The sequence below is a fragment of the Pongo pygmaeus genome, chromosome 1 (genome assembly GCF_028885625.2).
Source record: "Pongo pygmaeus isolate AG05252 chromosome 1, NHGRI_mPonPyg2-v2.0_pri, whole genome shotgun sequence".
Taxonomy (NCBI): Eukaryota; Metazoa; Chordata; class Mammalia; order Primates; family Hominidae; genus Pongo; species Pongo pygmaeus.
Genome location: NC_072373.2, coordinates 184,583,114 through 184,606,033, shown reverse-complemented (window position 1 = coordinate 184,606,033; position 22,920 = coordinate 184,583,114). Strand labels below are relative to the sequence as shown.

Sequence of the window (22,920 nt, the reverse complement as noted above, 5' to 3'; positions counted from 1 at the left end):
TTGGGGCCCAAAAATCTGTACTGTATATACCCTACAACATACTCATATTTACCATGATTTACTAGTAAAGTCACATCTGGGGAACCCTAAGGAAATAGAGCTGTGATAAAACAATGGCTTTTAAACTTTTCCTTAACAAAAAAAGAGATGTAATTAAGGAGATCACAACAGCATTCATATTTATCTATTAAGTATACTTTACATACACATCATATGCAATTTTTAAATGTTTAAATGAAACACATAGTAATTCTTTCTGTTACTGTCCATTTTAGGATTTTGTTTTGTGAAAAATGCTCTAGTGATTAAATTTTCCTCTGAGATTTTTGTGAAGCCTTTTGGGCTGTTTACGAAAACTTATTTTGGTTTGATTTGAAGAGACTTGAGTCAGAAAACTCATAAGGTTCAGTCTTGACCATGCCATTTAACTAGCTTTGTAAACCTAGACAAATCACTTTATCTTCTTAAACCACAGTTGCCTTATCTATAAAATGAAGGTAATGTTACCTGTGTTTTCTTCTTACTAAGCCTGTTAGAAGGATCACTTAATGTATGTATAGTGCTTTATTACTTATAGTTTAATTTTAATATATATTAGTTTTAGAATTCTTAATGGGTTAAATTTGGATGAATTCTATTATTTAAGAGGCACATTTTAAATTTTAAATTCAGTTTCTAGCAGTGGATATTCAGTCTAGCTTCACAAGTGTCCTGAGTCTTCTGTAAATGGCAAGGGCTCTACCAGGACTCTTAGAGGAATGATACACCAAATAGGTATGCATAACTGAAAAGGAGTAGCTTTTCAGCATCATAGTCAGCAAATATTTGTACTTGGTCATTTTTCTACTATTTCTGCCCCCCCCCCCCCCCCTTTTTTTGGTTGCTTCTATTTGAAAACTGTCTGAGATTTGCCTTTTCTTAGTATTAAGTGAAATAAATTAAGGCCTGAGACAGGTAGCTTCTTGCAGAATGTGTGTCCTCAATGAATGGAGTTGCTGGGAAGAAGGAGAAGGAGGAGTATTCTTATTTTTATTTTATACCAGAATAATTTTTTGGTCATTTTAGTGATATCTAAAGTTAGGCCTACTCTAACTGCCTTAAAAACGTTTAATTAATAAGGATCAGAAATAGATTTTCCCTCCTCTTTTTTGATAAAGTAACTCACATTTAAACAATTGATCACTTAGTAAATACATAGTAATATCTACTCTGGGTCAGGTGTGGTGGCTTACGCCTATAGTCCCAGCACTTTGGGAGGCTAAGGTAGGTGGATCACCTGAGGTCAGTAGTTCGAGACCAGCCTGACCAATATGGTAAAACCCTGTCTCTATTAAAAATAAAAATTAGCCAGGCGTCATGGCGTGCGCCTGTAGTCCCAGTTACTCAGGAGATGAGACAGGAGAATTGCTTGAATCCAGGAGACGGAGGTTGCAGTGAGCTGAGATCATGCCACTGCACTCCAGCCTGGGCGACAGAGTGATGCTCCGTCAAAAAATAAATAAACAAATAAAAAAGCCTACTCTGTGCTGGGTAGAGTGATCTAAGTTCTGAGGCTGTTAAGATTCAATTAGATAAATTCTTCTCTTTTGAAGAGCTTACACTTAAGTCAGCCAGAAGTTCTTCAGTTTCTTTAATATAAACAATATCCTTTCTTGTCTCTAATATTAGAGGAGTCGAAAAAGTTTTGTTCTGGAAGGAAGCAAGGAAACATGGGTACTAATATAGGCTTTGCCACTAACAAATTATGTGTGGCTTTAAAACAGGAGCTCCCACTTCTGGACCTGAATTGCCATACTTGTAAAATGAAGGGATTGGCTACCTGATCTCTAGGCTTAGTCATCTCCCCAAACAATTAAAGTTCCATGGTACCTGTTGTACACAGAGCTGGGCAAGTCTTTGTAGGGAGTGTGCAGTAGGAGGCAAAGTACTGCTTAGCATTTGTAGTAAAGAAAACAGGTAGAACCACAAAACAAATATTTGAATAAGTTTAATTACTACAAAATTTGTTGTGTGGAAAAACTGATGTTAATAAAATGAGTGACTTACCATTTTTCCACTGTTTCTCGTCCTCATAGCCTGATCTGGAAAATTTTTAAAGTTTCTATAATTGTCATGTAAGTCTTGGTCAGAAGGAGGGGGCATTATATTTGTGTCCCTGTTTGTCTTTCTTAGAATGGTTCTCCCAAGAGCGAATCCTATGGTGTGCTCATTCCAAGTTATAAAGGCCCGTTTCCTCTGACATATCCTTCATGGACATAGAGAAATTTAGAATTTGCCTCTAGTTTGGTGTTCTTGTCCTTTGAGAGAGCGTTTTTGTTAATTATTTTTTGAGGCTTTCAATTGCTATGCTTTTCACGTAATATGTTAGTTGCATTAAAATGGACAGGAACTCAAATATGGGTTTCTAGACTTATGTGACAACTTGGCATTGTACAAAATACACATTCTTCCACCCAACAAGTAATTCCTCCAAAGTCTCCAAATTGGTAAGTGGAAGTATAGCATAAAAATTAACAGCTTGGGTTTGCAACTCAGGTAGATGTGGGTTTCAGTCACGGCACTATTAGTTACTAGATGTTTTTTGGTAAAATCAGTTACTATATTTTTGTCTTTTTGCCTCCATTCACTTTGTCATTTGCTCAAATCTTTCCATCCATGCATCCATCATACTATATTATTTTAGTTCCAGTTATGTGTAGGCACTATTCTAGATACTGGAGATACAGTAGTGAATAAAGCAGACAAGGTCCCTGTGCTCATGGAGTTTCCATTCTACTTAACAGAGACAAAAACATATATGATATGCCATATGGTACTTACTGCTATGAAGAAAAATAAAGCCAGATATCAGATAGGAGGATGTGTGTTTCTGTGGGGGTGAGGGTTTAAATTTTAAATTTTAAATTGAATTGTCTAGGCTGGGTGTGGTGGTTCACACCTGTAATCCAAGCACTTTGAGAGACCAAGGCAGGAGGATCGCTTGAGTCCAGGAGTTTGAGACCAGCCTGGGCAACATAGTGAGACCCTGTCTCTACAAAAAAATTTTAAAAATCAAAAAAATGTGGATTGTTCAGGAATTTTCTCATTAAGGCAACATTTGAGCAGAGAACAGGAGTCTGGAATGAGTGATATTGAGATAGAGATAGATCCATAAATATATATGTATATATTATATATATTTATATACTTATATAAGTATACATGTATATTTATATACTTATATAAGTATACATGTATATTTATATATTGTATACATATTTATATATGTATCTATAAGTACACACACACACACACACACACACGTTTATAGTGACATTGGTTAGATTAGGGAAGAGAGCTGTTAAATTCCAAAACGCAAAATGCAAACATCATCTATGCCTGCCATGATAAGGGCTTTATTGGGGCAAGGTGGTTATGAAAGTTCTTTTGGCCTGGCTCATAGCATTTATTTTAGATGTAGCTTCCTGAAACTAAATCATTTTCGTTTTTAGAAAGCTATTTCATATTTAAACCCATCTGGGTATTTTTTAATGCATTAAAAACGTAGTTTAGAATATCAGACCTAAGGGAGTTGATAACCTTGTTCAAAGTATAATATCTGTGAAAAGAAGATTTTGAAGTTCTAAAGTTACTTGTATCTGTTTACCCAGGCTAGAAGGGTTTTATATTTTACTTTTTCATAATTGAAGCAGCTCTGAATGGCTTTTCTTGCCCAATGCTATGGAGGGGGCCTCTTTTTGATGATTCCTTTCAAATAGGATTGTTTCTTTTGCTGTTGTTTTTATTTTGTTTGTTTTTGTGACAGGGTCTCATTCTGTAGCCTAAGCTGGAGTGCAGTGGTGCAATCTCAGCTCACTGCAGCCTGGTCCTCCCTGGCTTCAGGAGGTCTTCCCACCACAGCCTCCTGAGTGGCTGGGACCACAGGCACCTGCCACCACATCTGGCTAATTTTTGTATTTTTTGTAGAGATGGGGTTTCACTATGTTACTCAGGCTGGTCTGGAACTCCTGAGCTCAAGCTATCTGCCTACCTTGGCTTCCCAAAGTGCTTAGATTACAGGCATGAACCACAATGCCTGGCGACTGTTTATTTTGTTTGTGAATTTCAGCACCAGTACCTAGACCCTGCATTTGGGAGCTTAATGTAAATAAAGCTTATGTCTCCAGTTACCCTGAAAGTAAAGCTTTTCTAATACCCATTAGGCTTAAGATAATTTTCCTCATATTTCATGAAATGTCTTGCTTTATTTCTTAGAGGCTATGAGCAGTCAATTGAGATAATGGACTGTAGGAGTGGAGAGGTAGCTGTTGGTTGTATTCATCATAGGGTATGTGTATATGTGTATGTTGATATTATTGACATTGCTGGCTTGTAGTCTTTAAAGCCCTTGGGGATAGTTAACCTTTTATTTTGTCAGCTTACTCATTTGGGCAGTGGACTTAGATACCAGATATTGGATGAAAGTTGATGTCTGGTGTCTGCAGTGATAGGCACTGCATAGTGGCCAGGGAGGAGTTCCTGGGCCCCAGGGATGTGATGTGTCAAACTTTGTTCCTATGAAACTGACAGCGTCATGTACTTTCCCATTCTGATGCAACTTGATGCCTGGATCAATGCTTCTGGAAAATGTGCTAAAAAGAGATACCACCTGCTGCATACACATAATAAACCCTTTGTTGAGGTATCAGTGGTGTCTGATATAGGGCTTTAGGTTTTCTATGGGGCTTTGAAAATCAGGAAATTTTGCAACCTTTCAGGACTCTAAAGGCCAGAGTGATAGCTTTGTTACATTTAAGACCCTGTCTTTTAAAAGTTGGTCTTATATAGGAAGTAATTTCATATAGATGCTCTAAATGTCCAATGGGAAGGCAGGACATAGCAGAGGTTGGGAGGGAAGTAGCCATAGTCATCACTCATATCCCTACAGGGAACCATTTTGTTGTTAAAAAATGAACGTAGTTGTTTGCGAGCTCTGCCTGTGTAGTTGGGATCTGAAAATCCTTGAGAACCTGTTTTTGTTACTGTATGTTGAGAATAGTTGTCATGCTTATTATCCCCACATTTATATCGCTAGATCTCATAACTGTCCATTCACCATAATGTGACTGGATATTTCAGTGACATCTGAACTGCAGCATTTATGAATCTGAGTCATTGTCTATCTCAAAAATCAGGTCCTCTCTTATACTCTAGCTTATTAAATGGTACTTCTTCCTCAAGATAGAAAATTTAGTTATTTTTGTTGCCATGCTCTTCCTTACACTCACAAGTCTTTTCTGTTATACGTCTCAAATATCTCTTGGTGTTCTATCTTTATTTTTATTTTATTTTATTTTTTTGAGATTGAGTCTCGCTCTGTCGTCCAAGCTGGAGTACAGTGGTGCCATCTGGGCTCACTGCAAGCTCCGCCTCCCGGGTTCACGCCATTCTCCCACCTCAGCCTCCTGAGTAGCTGGGACTACAGGCCCCCGCCACCCCGCCCGGCTAATTTTTTTGTATTTTTAGTAGAGACCGGGTATCACCGTGTTAGCCGGGATGGTCTGGATCTCCTGACCTCGTGATCCGCCCGCGTCAGCCTCCCAAAGTGCTAGGATTACAAGCGTGAGCCACTGCGCCCGGCCTTTTTTTTTTTCTGAGACGGAGTCTCGCTCAGTTGCCCAGGCTGGAGTGCAGTGGTGCGATCTCAGCTCACCGAAAGCTCCTCCTCCCGGGTTCACGCCATTCTCCTGCCTCAGTCTCCCGAGTAGCTGGGACTACAGGCGCCCGCCACCACGCCCGGCTGATTTTTTTTGTATTTTTAGTAGAGACGGGGGCTTCACCGTGTTAGCCAGGATGGTCTCGATCTCCTGAACTTGTGATCCACCCGCCTCGGCCTCCCAAAGTGTTGGGATTACAGGCGTGAGCCGCCGCGCCCGGCCTTTTTTTTTTTTTTTTTTTTTTTTTTGAGATGGAGTCTTGCTCTCTCACCCAGGCTGAAGTGCAGTGGCACAATCTCGGCTCACTGCAACCTCCGCCTCCCAGGTTCAAGTGATTCTTCCGCCTCAGCCTCCCGAGTAGCTGGTACTACAGACGTGTGCACCACGCCTGGCTAATTTTTTGTATTTTTAGTAGAGACGGGGTTTCACCACGTTAGCCAGGATGGTCTCAATCTGACCTCATCATCCATCCACCTCGGCCTCCCAAGTGCTGGGATTACAGGCCTGAGCCACCGTGCCCGGCTGGTGTTCTCTTTGTCTTTATACTACCCCTGGTTTGTCCAGATAGTCCCAGCCATTGTAATCTCTTGCCTCTGCTACTGCCATAACCTCCTAACTGGCCTTTCTTTATCTGGCATTGCTCACCCTCAGTCTACCTAACTATCATACAATAGCCAGGAAAAGCTTTTTAAAATGCGGATTTCATTATTAGATATTAATTTAAACTTTTTTGGTGAATTTTTTTTTTTTTTTTTGAAACAGAATCTCACTTTGTCACCCAGGTTGGAGTACAGTGGTGTGATCACGGCTCACTGCAGCCCCAGCCTTCCTGGGCTGCGGTGGTACTCGCACCTCAGTCTCCCAAGTAGCTGGGACCACAGGTGCACGCCGCCACACCCAGCTAATTTTTGTACTTCTTGTAGAGATGGGGTTTTGCCATGTTGCCCTGGCTGGTCTTGAACTCCTGGGCTAAAACTACCTGCCTTCCTTGGCCTTCCGAGGTGCTGAGATTACAGGTATAAGCCTCTTGCACCTGGCCTTTGGTGAATTTTTTCTTACTCTTAGGATCACACCTGACTGTCTATACAGTGTGGTTGCTATATTTGTCTCCATGTTTTACACAATATGTTCTCTGTGCCTGGAATTTTTGTTTTGTTTTGTTTTGTTTTGTTGAGACAAAATCTCACTCTGTTGCCAGGCTGGAGTACAGTGACGTGATCTTGGCTCACTGCAACCTCCACCTCCTGGGTTCAAGCAATTCTCCTGTCTCAGCCTCCTGAGTAGCTGGGACTACAGGTGCACGCCATGACGCCCAGCTAATTTTTTTTTTATTTTTAGTAGAGCCAGGGTTTCACCAGATTGGTCAGGCTGGTCTCGAACTCTCAACCTCAGGTGATCAAGCAATTCTCCTGCCTCAGCCTCCCAAGTAGCTGGGACTACAGGTGCGCTCCACCACGCTGAGCTAATTTTTATATTTTTAGAGTTTCACCATGTTGGCCATGATGGTCTCAATCTTTTGACCTCGTGATCTGCCTGCCTTGGCCTCCCAAAGTGCTGGGATTACAGGCATGAGCCCCTGTGCCCAGCTGGAATGTTCTTTTTCCGTCTATACCAGTCTAGTTCCTACTCACCCTTCAAGTCCCAGCTTACATCTCACTTCCTTATGAAAGGCATTCCTGACCTCGCCCAAACCTTGCTGTCTGTAGACTAAGTTGGGTTTCCCAGAACATACTTTCAATAAACCCTCTACTTTTTCTTCATAGCTCTTACATCAGTTGTAAATAAAGAACTATTTGTCTGCCTTTTCCCATTGTGTAGTATGTAAGTATTAGCTCAGGCTGCTGTAACAAAATACCACATGCTTAAATAACAAAAATTTATTTTCTCACGATTATGCAAACTAGTAGTCCAAGAAGGTAACAACATGCTAAGTTTCTGGTAAACCTCTCTTCCTGGCTTGCAGAGAGTGGCCTTCTTGCTGTGTGCTCACGTGGCCTTTATGTGGTACACCAGCCTGAGGATAGGGGCATAGATCTATCTCTTCTTCTTTTTCTTCTTCCTTCTCCCTCCTTCCTTATTTCTTCCTTCATTTTCAAGGCCAACAGTCCTATAGGATTAGAGCCACCCCTATGACCTCATTTAACCTTAATTACTTCCTAAAGAACCTATATGGAAATATAGTCAGATTGGGGGTGAAAGCTTTAACATGAATTTTGGGGAGACACAGTTTAGTCCATAACAGATGGTAAGCTCCGTGAGGTCAGGACCATGTTGTGCGGTACAAATATGCTGATCCCAGAGCCTATTATAGAGTTTAACACAAATTGGCAATCATTTGAGCTTGTTCCAAACATTGGTATGGTCTGGCACAAGAATACAAATAGAGGTATACATGTTTAATCGTTTAAAATAGAGCTACCAAATTGTAAAATAAAATAAATATGTTTTATCCTCCTACCTCTAGAAATATAGTTGCATAATAACAAATTTTGAAATATGTGTAAAGCTATTGATTTTTTAAAAATAGGCACATGTTAAATATTTAACTCATTATTAGTAAGGGAATCTGGCAGATATATTAGCCAGTTCAAAGAAGTAAAGGAACCACAAAGTGATATGTGATATGTGTATGTGTAGTGTTGAAATAAATGTATTATTTATTATAAAATTGAGTTTTTCCATGGAGAGAAGGGAAGTCAGTTGCACCTTCACTGTACAGAATTGATCAGCATGTCTATAGACAAACATTATTTTGTGCACTGGATGTACTGGCTCACACCTGTAATCCCAGCACTTTGGGAGGCTGAGGCAGGAAGATCACTTGAGCCCAGGAGTTTGAGCCCAGCCTGGGCAATGTAGTGAGACCCTATCTCTGCAAAAGTTTTTTTAAAAAAATTAGCCAGGTATGGTGGTGACTACCTGTAGTCCTAGCTACTTAGGGGGCTGAAGTGGGAAGGTTGAGCCTGCAGTGAGCCATGATTGTGCCACTGTACTCCACCCTGGGTGACAGAGAGAGACCGTTTCAAAAAAAAAAAAAAAAGAAAAAAAAGAAATTATTTCACATAACTTCAGTTACCTACCTATAACTTACAGAATTGTAAAGTAGCTCAAAGACAATAAAAGACAAACTAGAAGAGTATTCTCTAAACAATATGCATAGTTTTTATTGGAAATATCTAGTAACCTTTTTTTCTTTTTTAACTTTTTCCATTTTTTTTTTTAATAATCTCCTACCTTTTCATCTAAAATAATCTGAAACCTTTTTGGTCACAAAACAAGGTTGGTCTCATTGGGTTTGGCCTGATTATTTGCATAGTGTGGCCAGAATATTAATTTACCATAAGGCCTTCTTAAATTTACTTTGCTGTAAATTTTTATAAAGAATCTCAGATTGGACTTTTAAAGGCCTCTATTATTTGTATTTCAAGGCTAGGAAGGCAAGCCTAAGAAATACCACATTTCACTTGTAATAACTATAAATTTGGGTGAATTCCTAAGGGTCCTGGGCCTTCCAGGAAGTGACCTTCCTTACCATCTGTAAGTCTGGACCCTGTAAAGCCAGATACCAGGCCAGTTTTCCCAGGAAGGTTTTGTAAGTATTGGCTCCATAAAGTCAACCATAGTTTCTTAAAAGTGGTTTGTTATACCTGATCAAATAAGCATGATTCTCAAATGTGACCTTTCAGGCAAGCTCTTTGTTGGACAACCATTGTTTACAATTATATTCTGGTCAAAAGGAGAACAGATTCTTGTTAGCTCTATTCAAATAACCGTATTGCCTTGAATTGTAAGGAGACTCAGTAAGACGTTCTTAGTTCTGGGTTAGGGGAGGGTCAGTGAGAATCAGATGTGATTTAGGAATGTTTCATTTTACAAGAGCAAAGTCTACTTAATTGTTAAGAGTTATAGATAGCCTAACAAGGTATACAACTGGCTCCCTTGCATATTAGAAAATGGACATTAAAATAATATTTCAAACAAATTACTATAATCATTTCTTATAGTTCATACAGTTCTGTGTACCTAATTCTCATTTCACTGGATCTTAGGTTAGTAGTCAGCTTCTTAACTAAAAAGAGTTCTGGAAATTGTGACTCATTCCACTGGAATGATCTGGAAGTTGTCCAGTAGTCCAAGCAATGCTATTGGAAGCCTGTCTATTCTTTGATGTGTCAGTAGTTTTAAAATACCTGCCACAGTCCTTTTCCATGGAGCTCTGCGACAACCTTTCTTTGTTGAAGACACAGACTCTGGCTTCTAGTTGATTGTAGAGCCTTCAGACAGGCCTCAGCACAAAACAGAATCTCTCTGCATGTGAGAGTCTCATATCATAAGAATAATGCAACTAACAAGGAAATTAAGTTGTTTTTGTTACATGTAAAATGAGAATAATACGGCCAGTCCAAAAACTTATAGCAAACTGTAAGAGATTATTGCAAATAAGACAGTGAAGGTTACATCTGATTTAGAAAACATAGATAAACATAATTTTTAGAGAGGGAAAAATCTTTATGTATAACATATAATATTCTTGTGGTATTATACAGACACCAAAAACATACCAAGAATATACTAAGGATATCAAGTAAAGAGATTCAGTGGGTCTGGAATAAGTCCTATACATCTATATTTTTATAAAACTCCAGTCCTATACATCTATATTTTTATAAAACTCCACTGACCTAGAAGGTGCTGGATTCAAATGTTAAAAGTCAGGTTGTTACCAAGTAAACATTTTCAATTTTTATTATTTATTTATTTTAAGACAAGGTCTTGCTCTGTTGCCTAGGCTGGAGTGCAGTGGCTCTGTCATAGCTCACAGCAGCCTCAACCTTCTGGGCTCAAGCGATCCTCCTGTTTCAGCTTCTCAGGTAGCTGGGACTGTAAGTATGCATCACCATGCCCAGCTTATTTATTTCATTTAATTTATTTTTTATTTTATTTTAATTTTTTGCAGGGGGCAGGGTAGAGATAGGGTCTTGTAATGTTCCCCAGGCTGGTCTCTAACTCCTGGGCTCAAGTGATCCTTGTGCCTCAGCCTCCCAAAACATTGGGATTGCAGATGTGAGCCACCGCACCTGGCCAGTATTTTAGATAATAACTGAAATTAAGACTGAAAACACTTCTTCCTGTAGGAGATTAAAAAAAAAAAAAAAGACTGAAAACACTAAACTTTTGTTTCCTAAAATCTGGCAGAGTTCTGTCAGGACTCAGAAACATTGTGGATAATGAGGACATTGACAAATCTCTAGGAGTTTTCTACTAATCATACAATAACTAGAATATTTATAGTAATAGCATTTTACCCATACAACTTTAACCTAGGGGAACACTGAACATGTCTTCTGGTAGATAACTTTTCTCATGAAATTCATTAATAACAAAATATTAAACCTAATTATTTCTAACATTTCTCTAAAAAGGAGAAAACACGTCTTTGTGATGTGGCCAAGGATGTTTTGGGATATCTCAGAGATAGTTTTTGGTATTAAAAATACACTGACCTCAGCACTTTGGGAGGCCAAGGTGGGAGGATTGCTTGAGCTCAGGAGTTTGAGACCAGCCTGGGCAACATGTTGAAACCCTATTTCTACAAAAATATGTAAAAGTTAGCTGGACATGGTAGCACACACCTGTGGTCCCAGCTACTTGGGAGGCTGAGGTGGAAGGATTGCTTGAGCCTGGGAGGTGGAGGTTGCAGTGAACTGAGATCATGCCACTGCACTCTAGCCTGGGTGACAGAGTGAGACCCTCTCTCAAATTAAAAAAAAAAAATTACACTGAAAGTTTTATTTTATTATTTTCTACACGTAGGATCTGATTTGGGAAAGACAAATCTTCAAAGAATTGTTAGTGGAAACATTTAAGATAGGATTGTTGGTGCTTGAGAAATAATACCTGGTTACTTATTTAACCTAAGTGACAGTAAAACATTTATAAACAAACATAGAAAGTAACACAATTTTAAATAACTGTAGTTTTTTTTATGAGGAGCCCTATGCTTGCTTGATTAAGGACATGATAAGTCAGCATAAAGCACAGAAAATTTTTCTAGCAAGACACAAAATATTTGCTAACTAGGCGTATTACACAGCATAAAAGAATATACTTTAATATTGTAGGTAATGGATGGCAGTAAACAGTAAACCAAGGACATGGACTCACCAAAATTGAATAAATTATTTGCTAAAATTTTAACCAGTTTTAGCTTTTCAGACTCAGGTATTCTAAACCATGACAGTCAAAATTCACATTCCGAGTTGTGCCCTTCATTAGTCTTCATATTCTGGAACAGACTGACGCTTTACTTGCGTACAAGTTTTAGGGGTTCTCAAGGTGAGAATTAATTTGGTAATGAGTACTAAGATGTTATTAAGATGCAGTACATTTTTAGTGTTATCATCAAATGAATCAGTATTTTTTAATGTCTCAGTTTCCATTTTCAATACTGTAATTATTGATGGTTATATCCCACAGAAACAATTTGGGGTCCTTCGTTTTATGAATTTTGGCAAATATATATACCCATGTAACTACAACCACAATTAATAGATGGAACATTTTTCTTACCCCCAAATATTCCTTCTATAGTTTTGCAGTCAATCCCGTCTTCCACGTCTTGGCCTCAGGCAACCACTGATCTATTGTTTGGCACTACAGATTAGCTTTGCCTGTGGTAGAATTTCATATAAATGAAAAGGACAAATGACCTGCTTTTTTGTATCTGGCTTCCTTTATGTTTCAATGTTTCCTTTTGTGACTATACCACTATTTGATGGACATTTGGGTTGTTTCTAGTTTTTGGATATTATGAATAAAGCTGCTATAATCATTCATGTATAAGTTTTTTTTTTATGGGCATATGTTTTCATTTCTCTTGGGTGTATACCCGGGATTGGTCAGCCCATAAAATCAGTGTCCCACTCTGCTGCCACAGATGGGAATAACTTAGCCATAAATAAATACAAAACAAAACCCAGTTATGTAAAGAAAAATTGAAATTAGAAATGTGGAGATTCCGTAAACTTCTTTGTTCATCTGGGAGCCAACTTCAGATTACCACTTCAGATTTACCTGTGGGAACCAAGCACTGGTGTACATGGATGGTCCATGTGAGGTGTACTTCTCTGATGTGACTCACAGGTTAATTCTTTGGACATTTGGTGGAAGACTTCTAAAACTGTTTAACAGACTGTTTTTTTTAAAAAAAGTAAAAACAAAAAATCATGGCTTTCATCCAGATATAAAATGAAAACATTCAAAGATGAAAGAAAAACAGCATATCATCAAAGAGGGAAACAGGCAAATATTACAACCAATTCCATTATCAATTTTTATACAATTGAAAATGGCAAAATGTCAAAAATGACAGTTGAATTAACACTGCACATGTCTGTGTCTTCATCTATTTAAATGAGCAATAAAGTAAAGGCAAATTCATAAATTATTAAAATATTTACACTTTTCTTTGGCTTTATTTTTACCAAAATCGTTATTTGTAATCAATAATTTCTTGTAAATTATATTCTTTTAATAGCAATGCCAAATGAAACAGACTTTCTTGAATGACTATATTTCTTAGATTTTTTTTTTTTTTTTTGAGACCGAGTCTTGCTCTGTTGCCCAGGCTGGAGTGCAGTAGCACTGCAACCTCTGTCTCCCTGGTTCAAGGAATTCTCATGCCTCAGCCTCCCGAGTAGCTGGGACTACAGACATGGGTGCCACCACACCTGGCTAATTTTTGTGTTTTTATAGAGATGGGGGTTTCACCATATTGGCCAGGCTGGTCTTGAACTCCTGACCTCAAGTGATCCACCCTCCTTGGTCTCCCATAGTGCTGGGATTACAGGTGTGAGCCACTGTACTTAGCCTCTTAGATTTTTATTTTAATATTTACTGGTTTATAGGATATTGCAAAGGATAGAGATGAAGAGATTCATAGGGTGAGTTACTAGGGAAGGGGCAGGGAGCTTCTGTGCCCTACCTGGCCATGTCACTTCAATAACTTCCATGTGTTCAGCTATACTGAAGCTCACTGAACCCTGTCCTCTTGGGTTTTTATGGAAGCTTCATGAAGTCAATATTTCTTGCCCCAGGTATAGGGTGGGACTCTCTCATGGGAGAACCTTAAGACCCACAGTCAGAAAGGTTGGGGAACATTAAAGTGAAAGGAGAGCCAGAGAAGGTCAGAGGCCTGCCCCTGAGGCCTAACACAGCCAACATTCTAACAAAAGACTGTAACTAGGGCTATGGGAGTTATAAGCCAGAAACCGTAGATTAAAACCAGTATGTATATCATAACACCACAGGTCACCCCCTAGTTTGTGACCACAGATCTTTTATATCAAACAATATTTGTATATGCAATCATTAATCATTAGTCCAGTACATCATATTGTATGAGTGTCTCCCAGGATGAGGCCATTCAGGTTTGCAAGTTTCCTAAATCTTGTCAAGTTCCAAAAGCGGGATTGGCCTTGGTAAACATACGGCTTCATACTTTCATGCATCTGGAATAATTGAGCCTGAGACAGTATCATCTTTTGTTCTTAGACTCCTTTGGGCTGTTAACGTAACATTGAATTTTCCTCAGTTAGTAACCCTAACTCATTTATTCACTTCTTTACTTTCAGCTATGGTTTCTCCTTCTTTCCGTTTATACCCCAATTTTTTCACCTTTGAAAGGGACATTAGAATCTCTCTTGTGCTGTTCCAGATTGCAGGCAGCAATCCAAGTCTAGGAGTAGGTCTTCCTCAGTCCACTCCCATTCAGATAGGGTAAAGTTATATAGGAGCAGAACTAGTGGGCTATTTTTACCATCAGGCAATATAGTTGCATTCACTGTTAGTCCCACTTTTGCTAAATGGGGTGAAAGCACTACTCACCCCAGTAATGTTCTTAGGAATTTTGCCATTAGGTTTAAAAACATAGTTACAGTTTTTTCTTAGAAATCATCTCTGATGTTTCAGCACTTGTAGTTGCAACCCTGGTCCTAGGACCACTGCATCAGGTAGGAGAGAAAAAATAAATTTTTTAAAGGTGATTTGGGGAGGAAAGAAAAAACTATAGGCTAGGCGAAGTGGTCATGCCTGTAATCCCAGCACTTTGGGAGGCCAAGGCAGGAGGATTGCTTGAGCTCAGGAGTTTGAGACCAGCCTGGGCAACATGGCAAAACCTGTCTCTACCAAAAATACAAAAAATTAGCTGAGTATGGTGGCGCTTGCCTGTGGTCCCAGCTACTCAAGAGGCTGAGGTGGGAGGATCTCTTGAGCCTTGGAAGCAGAGGTTGCAGTGAGCCGTAATCACGCCGCTGCACTCCAGCCTGGGCAACAGAGCAAAACTCTGTCTCAAAAAAACAAACAGAGCCAGGCACAGTGGCTCACACTTGTAATCCCAGCACTTTGGGAGGCCAAGGCAGGCAGATCATCTGAGGTCAGGAGTTCAAGACCAGCCTGGCCAACATATAGTGAAACTCTGTCTCTACTAAAAATACAGAAAAATTAGCTGGGCATGGTGGTGCATGCCTGTAGTCCCAGCTACTTGGCAAGCTGAGGTGGGAGAATCGCTTGAACCTGGGAGGCGGAGGTTGCAGGGAGCCGAGATGGCTCCACTGTACTCCAGCCTGGGCGACAGAGTGAGACTCCGTCTCTCAAAAACAAACAAACAAAACCAAAAAAAGAAAAGAAAAAGAAAAAATTATAGTAGTTATACAAGCGCGCTCCTCCCCTGGTAAGAATTGTGTAGTCATACTAGCATCCTCCCCATCCCCTCTTCCTCAGATCAACCAGATAAACAGAGAAAAAGTCCCACGTTAAGTATGAGCACATACGTCCTTATGATCGCCTGTAAGCCAGCCCTTCATGTGTTTTATCTCCCCCTGTTTTAGACAACCAGTTTTCAGTTGCCCATTCTACTTCTCTATCAAACTATTACTCTAAGGAGGATATCTCACTCTGTCCATTGTTGGACATTATGGGCTGTATAGTGTGTTCCTTGGTCTGAAGAATGATGGTGGGCCATCCAAATCCATGCAGTATCTTCTGTTCTGTTTTTTTTTTTTTTTTTTTTTTTTATGGTACTCTGAGCATTTTTATCTTCCATGGGATAAGCAAAGCCCACTCCAGAGTCAGTGTCTATTCCTGTCAAGACCCCTTTGTAGCTCCCGGGGCTACCAGCATCAGTCTCATTTGCCAGCCATGTTCAGGGCCTTCCTACCAGAGAATCTGCCCCATAGCCATCAGCAATCTCTGTCTCTGTTGCTGAGAAACAGAACAGTTCTTTCTGGCATTTTGTACCTGAAAGGGTGCAAAAGGATCATGTCTAGATTCGGCTCATCTCTGCACTGCTGCATTGCCCCCATACTCACTTTTTTTCAGGGACTGAGTTGGCCACCTCAAGGGAGCACATGGATGTCTACTTATTGATCCATGTCACCTTAATGCATCCCTCAAATCTCCTTAGGGCCATGCTCCATATGGGCATTCTTTCAACAGGCCAGATTTCCATTGTCCTCTCGCCTGAGTGTATAGCCAAGCCATTGGTTACATCGCATGAGTTCAGTAAAGACTGAAACACAGGGGCTTCTACCATTGTTCAATTCTTCCATCAGTCACTGTTATAAAAATAGAATGCAATTCAGCCCACCAAGCAGATCTGTTTTTACCTTCTTTGATCAGAGGAGTAGTCTTCCAAAGCAGGATGGTTTTCATTTACCTTGGAATTGCCATCCATGAACCAAGCAGCTTTTGGTCAATTTTTTTAAAATTAAATTTTATTTGGAGGAGATTTGCTCTGTTGAAGCAGTAGAAATTAGAATTGGCCAAAAATATTTTCTTTTCTTTTTCTTTTCTTTTTTTTTAGATTCAGGGGTACATGTGCAGGATTGTTACATGGATATATTGTGTAATGCTGGGGTTTCGGTTTCTAGTGAACCCATCAGCCAAATAGTGAACATAATACTCAATAGGTAGTTTTTCTGTGCTTGCCACACCTCCTCTCCCCTTTTGGAGTCCCCAGTGTCTATTGTTTCCATCTTTACGACCACACGTACCCATTGTTTAGCTCTCACTTGTAAGTGAGAACACATGGTATTTGATTTTCTGTTTCTGAGTTATTTCATATAGAATAATGGCCTCCAGCTACATCCACATTGCTGCAAAGGACAGGATTTCATTCTATTTATGGCTGCATAGTATTCCATGGCATGTATGTACCACATTTTCTTTATCCAATCTACTGTTGATGGGCACCTAGGTTGATTTCATGAATTTGTATTGTGAATAGTGCTGCGATAAATGTACCAGTATAGGTGTCTTTTTGATAAAATAATTTTCTTATGCTATGTCATAAGGCCCAAGAGAAAAAAAGAGCTTTACAATTAAAAAAAAAAAATTTTTTTTTTTTTAAGCTTTCTTTTCCCTGCCCGGCGCGATGGCTCACGCCTGTAATCCCAGCACTTTGGGAGGCCGAGGCAAGTGGATCACAAGGTCAGGAGTTCAAGACCAGCCTGGCCAACATGGTGAAACCCTGTCTCTACTAAAAATACAAAAATTAGCCAGGCGTGGTGGTGTGCACCTTTAGTCCCAGATGCTTGGGAGGTTGAGGCAGAAGAATTGCTTGAACCTGGGAGTCAGTGGTTGCAGTGAGCCAAGATCGTGCCACTGCACTCCAGCCTGGGCGACAGAGCGAGACTCTCTCTCTCAAAAAAAAAAAAAAAAAAAAAAAAAAAGATTTATTTACCCTTGGGTAGATAGCCAGTAGTGGGATTGCTAGATCAAATGGTAGTTCTGTTTTTAGTTCTGTGGAAATCACTATACTATTTTCTGTAGGGGTTGAACTAATTTACATTCCCACCAACAGTATATAAGCATTCCCTTTTCTCTGCATCCTCACCAACATCTGTCATTTTCCATTCTGACTGGTATAAGATAGTATCTTATTGTGGTTTAATTTTCATTTCTCTGATGATTAGTGATGTTGGATATTTTTTTCATGAGTTTGTTGGTCGTTTGTCTTCTTTTGTGTCTGTTCGTTTCTATTGCCTACTTTTTAGTAGATTTATTTGTTTTTTTCTTATGATTTAAGTTCCTTATAGATTCTGGATATTAGTCCTTTGTTGGATGCATAGTTGGCAGATATTTTCTCCCATTCTATGGGTTGTCTTTTTACTCTGTTGATTGTTTCTTTTGCTGTACAGAAGCTCTTTAGTTTAATTAAGTCTCATTTGTCCATTTTCGTTTTGGTCATATTTGTTTTTGAGGTCTTAGTCATAAATTGTTTGCCTAGGCCAATGTCCATAAGAGTTTTTCCTAGGTATTCTTTTAGGGTTTTATAGTTTCAGGTCTTAAATTTAAATTTTTAATCCATCATGTGTTAATTTTTATATATGGTGAGAGATAGGGGTCCAGTTTCTTTCTTCTGCATATGGCTAGCCAATTTTCCCAGCACCATTCATTGAAAGGAGTGTCCTTTCCCCATTGATTATTTTGGTCAACTTTGTTGAAGATCAGTTTACTGTAGGTGTATGGATTGACTTCTGGGTTCTCTGTTTTATTTCATTGAGCTATGTGTCTGTTTTTGTACCAGTACCATGATGTTTTGGTGACTACAGCCTTGTAGTATAATTTGAAGTCGAGTAATGTGATGCTTCCAGCTTTGTTATTTTTGCTTACGATTGCTTTTACTCTGTGGGCTCTTTTTTGGTTCTAAATGAATTTTGGAATGGTTTTTTCTGATTCTGTGGAAAGCGACATTGGTAATTTGATTAAAATTGCTTTGGGCAGTATAGTCATTTTCATGATATTGATTCTTCCTATCCATGATCATAGGATGTTTTTCCATTTGTTTGTGTTGCCTGTGATTTCTTTCATCAGTGTTCTTTAGCTCTCCTTGTAGAGGTCTTTCATCTTCTTGGTTAAATGTATTCCTAGGTATTTTATTTTGGTTGTGGCAATTGTAAATGGGATTGAGTTCTTGATTTGATTCTGAGCTTGAATGTTGGTGTATAGAAATGCAACTGATTTTGTGCTTTAGTTTTATATCCTGAAACTTTACTAAAATTGTTTACTGGGTCTAGGAATCATTTGGAGTAATGTTTAGGGTTTTCTAGGTATAGGATTATGTTGTCAGTGAACTGATATAATTTGACTAACTCTGTTCCTATTTGGATGCTTTTTATTTTCTTCTCTTGCCTAATTGCTCTGCCTACCACTTCCAGTACTATGTGGAATAGGAGTAGTGGGAGTGGACATCCTTGTGTTGTTCCATTTCTTAGAGGGAATGTTTTCAGTTTTTGCCCATTCAGTATGATGCTATTGGCTGTGAGTTTATCATATATGGTTGTTACTATTTTGAGGTGTCTTCCTTCAATGCCTAATTTGTTGAAGGTTTTTAATCATGAAGTGATGTTGGATTTTATCAGATGCTTTTTCTGTGTCTGCTGACATGATCATATGGTTTTTGTTTTTTATCCTGTTTATGTGATGAATCACATTTATTGATTTGTGTATGCTGAACCACCCTTGTGTCCCAGGCATAAAACCGCTTGATCATGATCCAGTTATCATCTTGATGTGCTGCTGGATTCAGTTTGCTAGTATTTTGTTGAGGATTTTTACATTCATGTTCATCAGGGATATTGGCCTGCAGTTTTTTTGTTGTGTCCTTCTCAGATTTTGGTATCAGGATGATACTGATTTAGTAGAACGAGTTAGGGAAGAATCCCTCATACTCAATTTTTTTTTTTAATAGTTTCAGTAAGATTGGTACAGTTCTTCTTTGTACATCTGGTAGAACTTGGCTGTGAATCCTTCTGGTCCTGGGCTTTTTTTTTGGTTCGTAGATTTTTAAATTACTGATTCAGTTTTATAGCTCATTATTGGTCGGTTCAGGATTTCCGTTTCTTCCTGGTTCATTCTTAAGAGTTTGTGTGTTTTGAGGAATTTATTCATGTCTTCTAGGTTTCTCTGGTTTATGCTCATAGAGATGTTATAGTAGTCTCTGATGAGCTTTTGTGTTTCTGTGATATCAGTTGTAATGCCACTTTTGTCATTTCTGATTGTGCTTATTTAAATCTTCTCTTTTCTTGGTTAATCTGTCTAGCAGTTTAACAGTTTTGTTTATCCTTTGAAATAACCCACTTTTTGTTTTGTTGCTCCTTTATGTCATATTTTTGGTCTCAATACCATTTAGTTCTGCCCTGATCTTTCTTATTTCTTTTCTTCTGCTAGATTTGGGTTTGGCTTGTTTTTGGTTCTCTAGTTCCTTTAGCTATGATGTTAGGTTGTTAATTGAGGTCTTTCTTTTTGATGTTAAGCATTTAGCACTATAAATTTTTTTTTTTTTTTTTTTTTTTTTTTTGAGACAGAGTCTCACTCTGTCGCCCAGGCTGGATGCAGTGGCGTGATCTCGGCTTACTGCAACCTCTGCCTCCCAGGCTCAAGCGATTCTTCTGCCTCAGCCTCTTGAGTAGCTGGGATTACAGACACGCACCACCACACCTGGCTAATTTTTGTATTTTTAGTAGAGACACGGTTTCACCATGTTGCCCAGGCTGGTCTCAAACTCCTGGGCTCAGGCAATCCTCCTGCCTTGACCTCCCAAAGTGCTGGGATTACAGGCATGAGCCACTGTGCCTGGCCTAAACTTTAGTCTTAACACTGCTTTTGTTGTATTCTAGAGGTTTTGGTATGTTGTGTCTCTATTTTCATTTATTTCAAAACATTTTTTGATTTCTGCCTTAATCTCATTGTTTACTCTAAAGTCATTCAGGAGCAAATTGTTTAGTTTCCATGTACTTGTGTGGTTTTGAGAGTTCCTCTTGATATTGATTTCTAATTTTATTCCATGAGGTCTGAGAAGATGGTTGATATGATTTTTATTTTTGAAAAATGTATTGAGACTAGCTTTATGACCGAGCATGTGGTCAATTTTAGAGAATGTTCTGTGTGCAGATGAGAATGAGTTTAGAAGTGGATTCTTCCTGAATCGGGTCTCCATATGAAAACATAGCCCAGGTGACACCTTGCTTGCAGCTTTAAGAGACCCTAAGCAAGGGCCCAGCTAAGCTGTGCTTGAATTCCTGAATCAGACACTGTGAGATGGTAAATGTGTATTGTTTTAGGTGGCTAAGTTTTTGCTAATTTGTTATGCAATAGAAAACTAATACATCGTGAAAGCCCACTTTTCCTATTTTCTTGCTTGCTTATTTGCTTTATTTATTTATTTAGACACAGGGTCTCAGTTGGCTAAGCTGGAGTGCAGTGGCACTATCATAGCTCATTGCAATCTTAAACTCCTGGTCTCAAGTGATCCTTCCACCTCAGCCTCCCTAGTAGCTGGGACTATAGGTGTGTGCCACTGCACCCAGCTAATTTTTAATTTTTTTTTTTTTTTTTTTTTGAGACGAAGTCTTACTCTTGTCCCCCAGGCTGGAGTGTGATGGCGCGATCTCAGCTCACTGCAACCTCTGCCTCCCGGATTCCAGTGATTCTCCTGCCTCAGCACCCTGAGTAGCTGGGATTACAGGTGCCTGCCACCATGCCCGGTTAATTTTTATATTTTTAGTAGAGGTGTGGTTTTACCATGTTGGCCAGGCTGATCTAGAACTCCTGACTTCAGGTGATCCACCTGCCTCGGCCTCCCAACGTGCTGAGATTACAGGCCTGAGCCACCGTGCCCGGCCTTAAATTTTTTTTAGGCAGGGTCTGGCTATGTTGCCCAGGCTGGGGTGCATTGATGCAATCACAGCTCACTGCAGCCTTGAACTGGGCTCAAGCAGTACTCCTACCTCAGCCCCCCTGAGTAGCTGGGACTATAGACACATGCCACCACACCCAGCTAATTTTTGTATTTTTTGTAGAGATGGGATTTTGCCATATTGCCCAAGCTGGTCTCAAACTCCTGAGTTCAAGTGATCCACCCTGCTTGGCCTCCCAGAGTGCTAGGATTACAGGCATGAGCCACCGCACCCAACCCAGACTGTCATTTTCTTGCTTTTAGTTTTTGTGTATTTTATTGCAATGTCACTTTTTTTGAGAGAGAGGCCTTGCTGTGTTGCCCAGGCTGGAGTGTAGTGGTGTGATCATGGCTCACTGCAACCTCAGCCTCCCGGGTTCAAATGAGTCCCCCACCTCAGACTTTCGAGTAGCTGGGACCACAGGGACACGCCATCATGCCTGGCTAATTTTTTTTAACTTTTTTATAAATAGGGGATCTCCCTATGTTGCTCATCTTGGTCTCAAACTCCTCAGCTCAAGTGATCCTCCTGCCTCGGCCTCCCAAAGTTCTGGGATTGTAGGCGTGAGCCAACGCACCTGGTCACAAAGTTACTTTTGTTGTAGTATCTGGTACATGAAAACTCTTTTGACTAAAGTATGTTTAATCCTTTTTTTTTTTTTTTGAGGCAGAGTCTTGCTGTGTCGTTCAAGCTGGAATGCAGTGTCACCATCTCGGCTCACTGCAACCTCTGCCTCCCAGGTTCAAGTGTTCAAGTGATTCCCCTGCCTCAGTATCCCAAGTAGCTGGGACTACAGGCATGCGCCACCGCATCTGGCTAATTTTTTTGTATTTTTAGTAGAGACTGGATTTCACCATGTTTGTCAGGCTGGTCTCAAACTCCTGACCTCAAATGATCTGCCCGCCTTGGCCTCCCAAAGTGCTGGGATTACAGGCGTGTTTAATCTTTTAAAAAATGAAAGAGCTGGCTGTGCATGGTGGCTTACGCCTGTAATCTCAACACTTTTGGAGGCCAAGGCGGCGGATCACGAGGTCAGGAGTTTGAGACCATCCTGGCTAACACAGTGAAACCCCATCTCTACTAAAAACACAAAAAATTAGCTAGGTGTGGTGGCGGGCACCTGCAGTCCCAGCTACTCGGGAGGCTGAGGCAGGAGAATGGCGAGAACCCAGGAGGCGGAGCTTGCAGTGAGCTGAGATCGTGCCCCTGCACTGCAGCCTGGGAGACAGAGCAAGACTCTGTCTCAAAAAAAAAAAAAAAAAAAAAAAAGCCAAACTTAGATTTAGGATACTACCCCAACCCCCATCAAATGGTAACTGGTAAGTGTATGTTTAAGTTTCTAAAAAATTTCCACATAACTTTCCAAAATGTTTATACTGTTGTAGTTTCCTACTAAGGATGTTGAGGGTTCCAGTTGGCCCACTTCCACATCAAAACTTGTTAGGATCAGATTTGAGCCATTTTATTGAGTGTATACTGGTATATCA

At 39.7% G+C, this 22,920-nt stretch overlaps 1 protein-coding gene across 10 annotated transcripts in view; it reads left to right on the top strand.

Moving 5' to 3' along the window:
* Window positions 1-22,920, top strand: part of MAST2 (microtubule associated serine/threonine kinase 2) — a 231,660-nt gene that overhangs the window by 82,484 nt on the left and 126,256 nt on the right. The gene's annotated exons all lie outside the window — the stretch shown is intronic.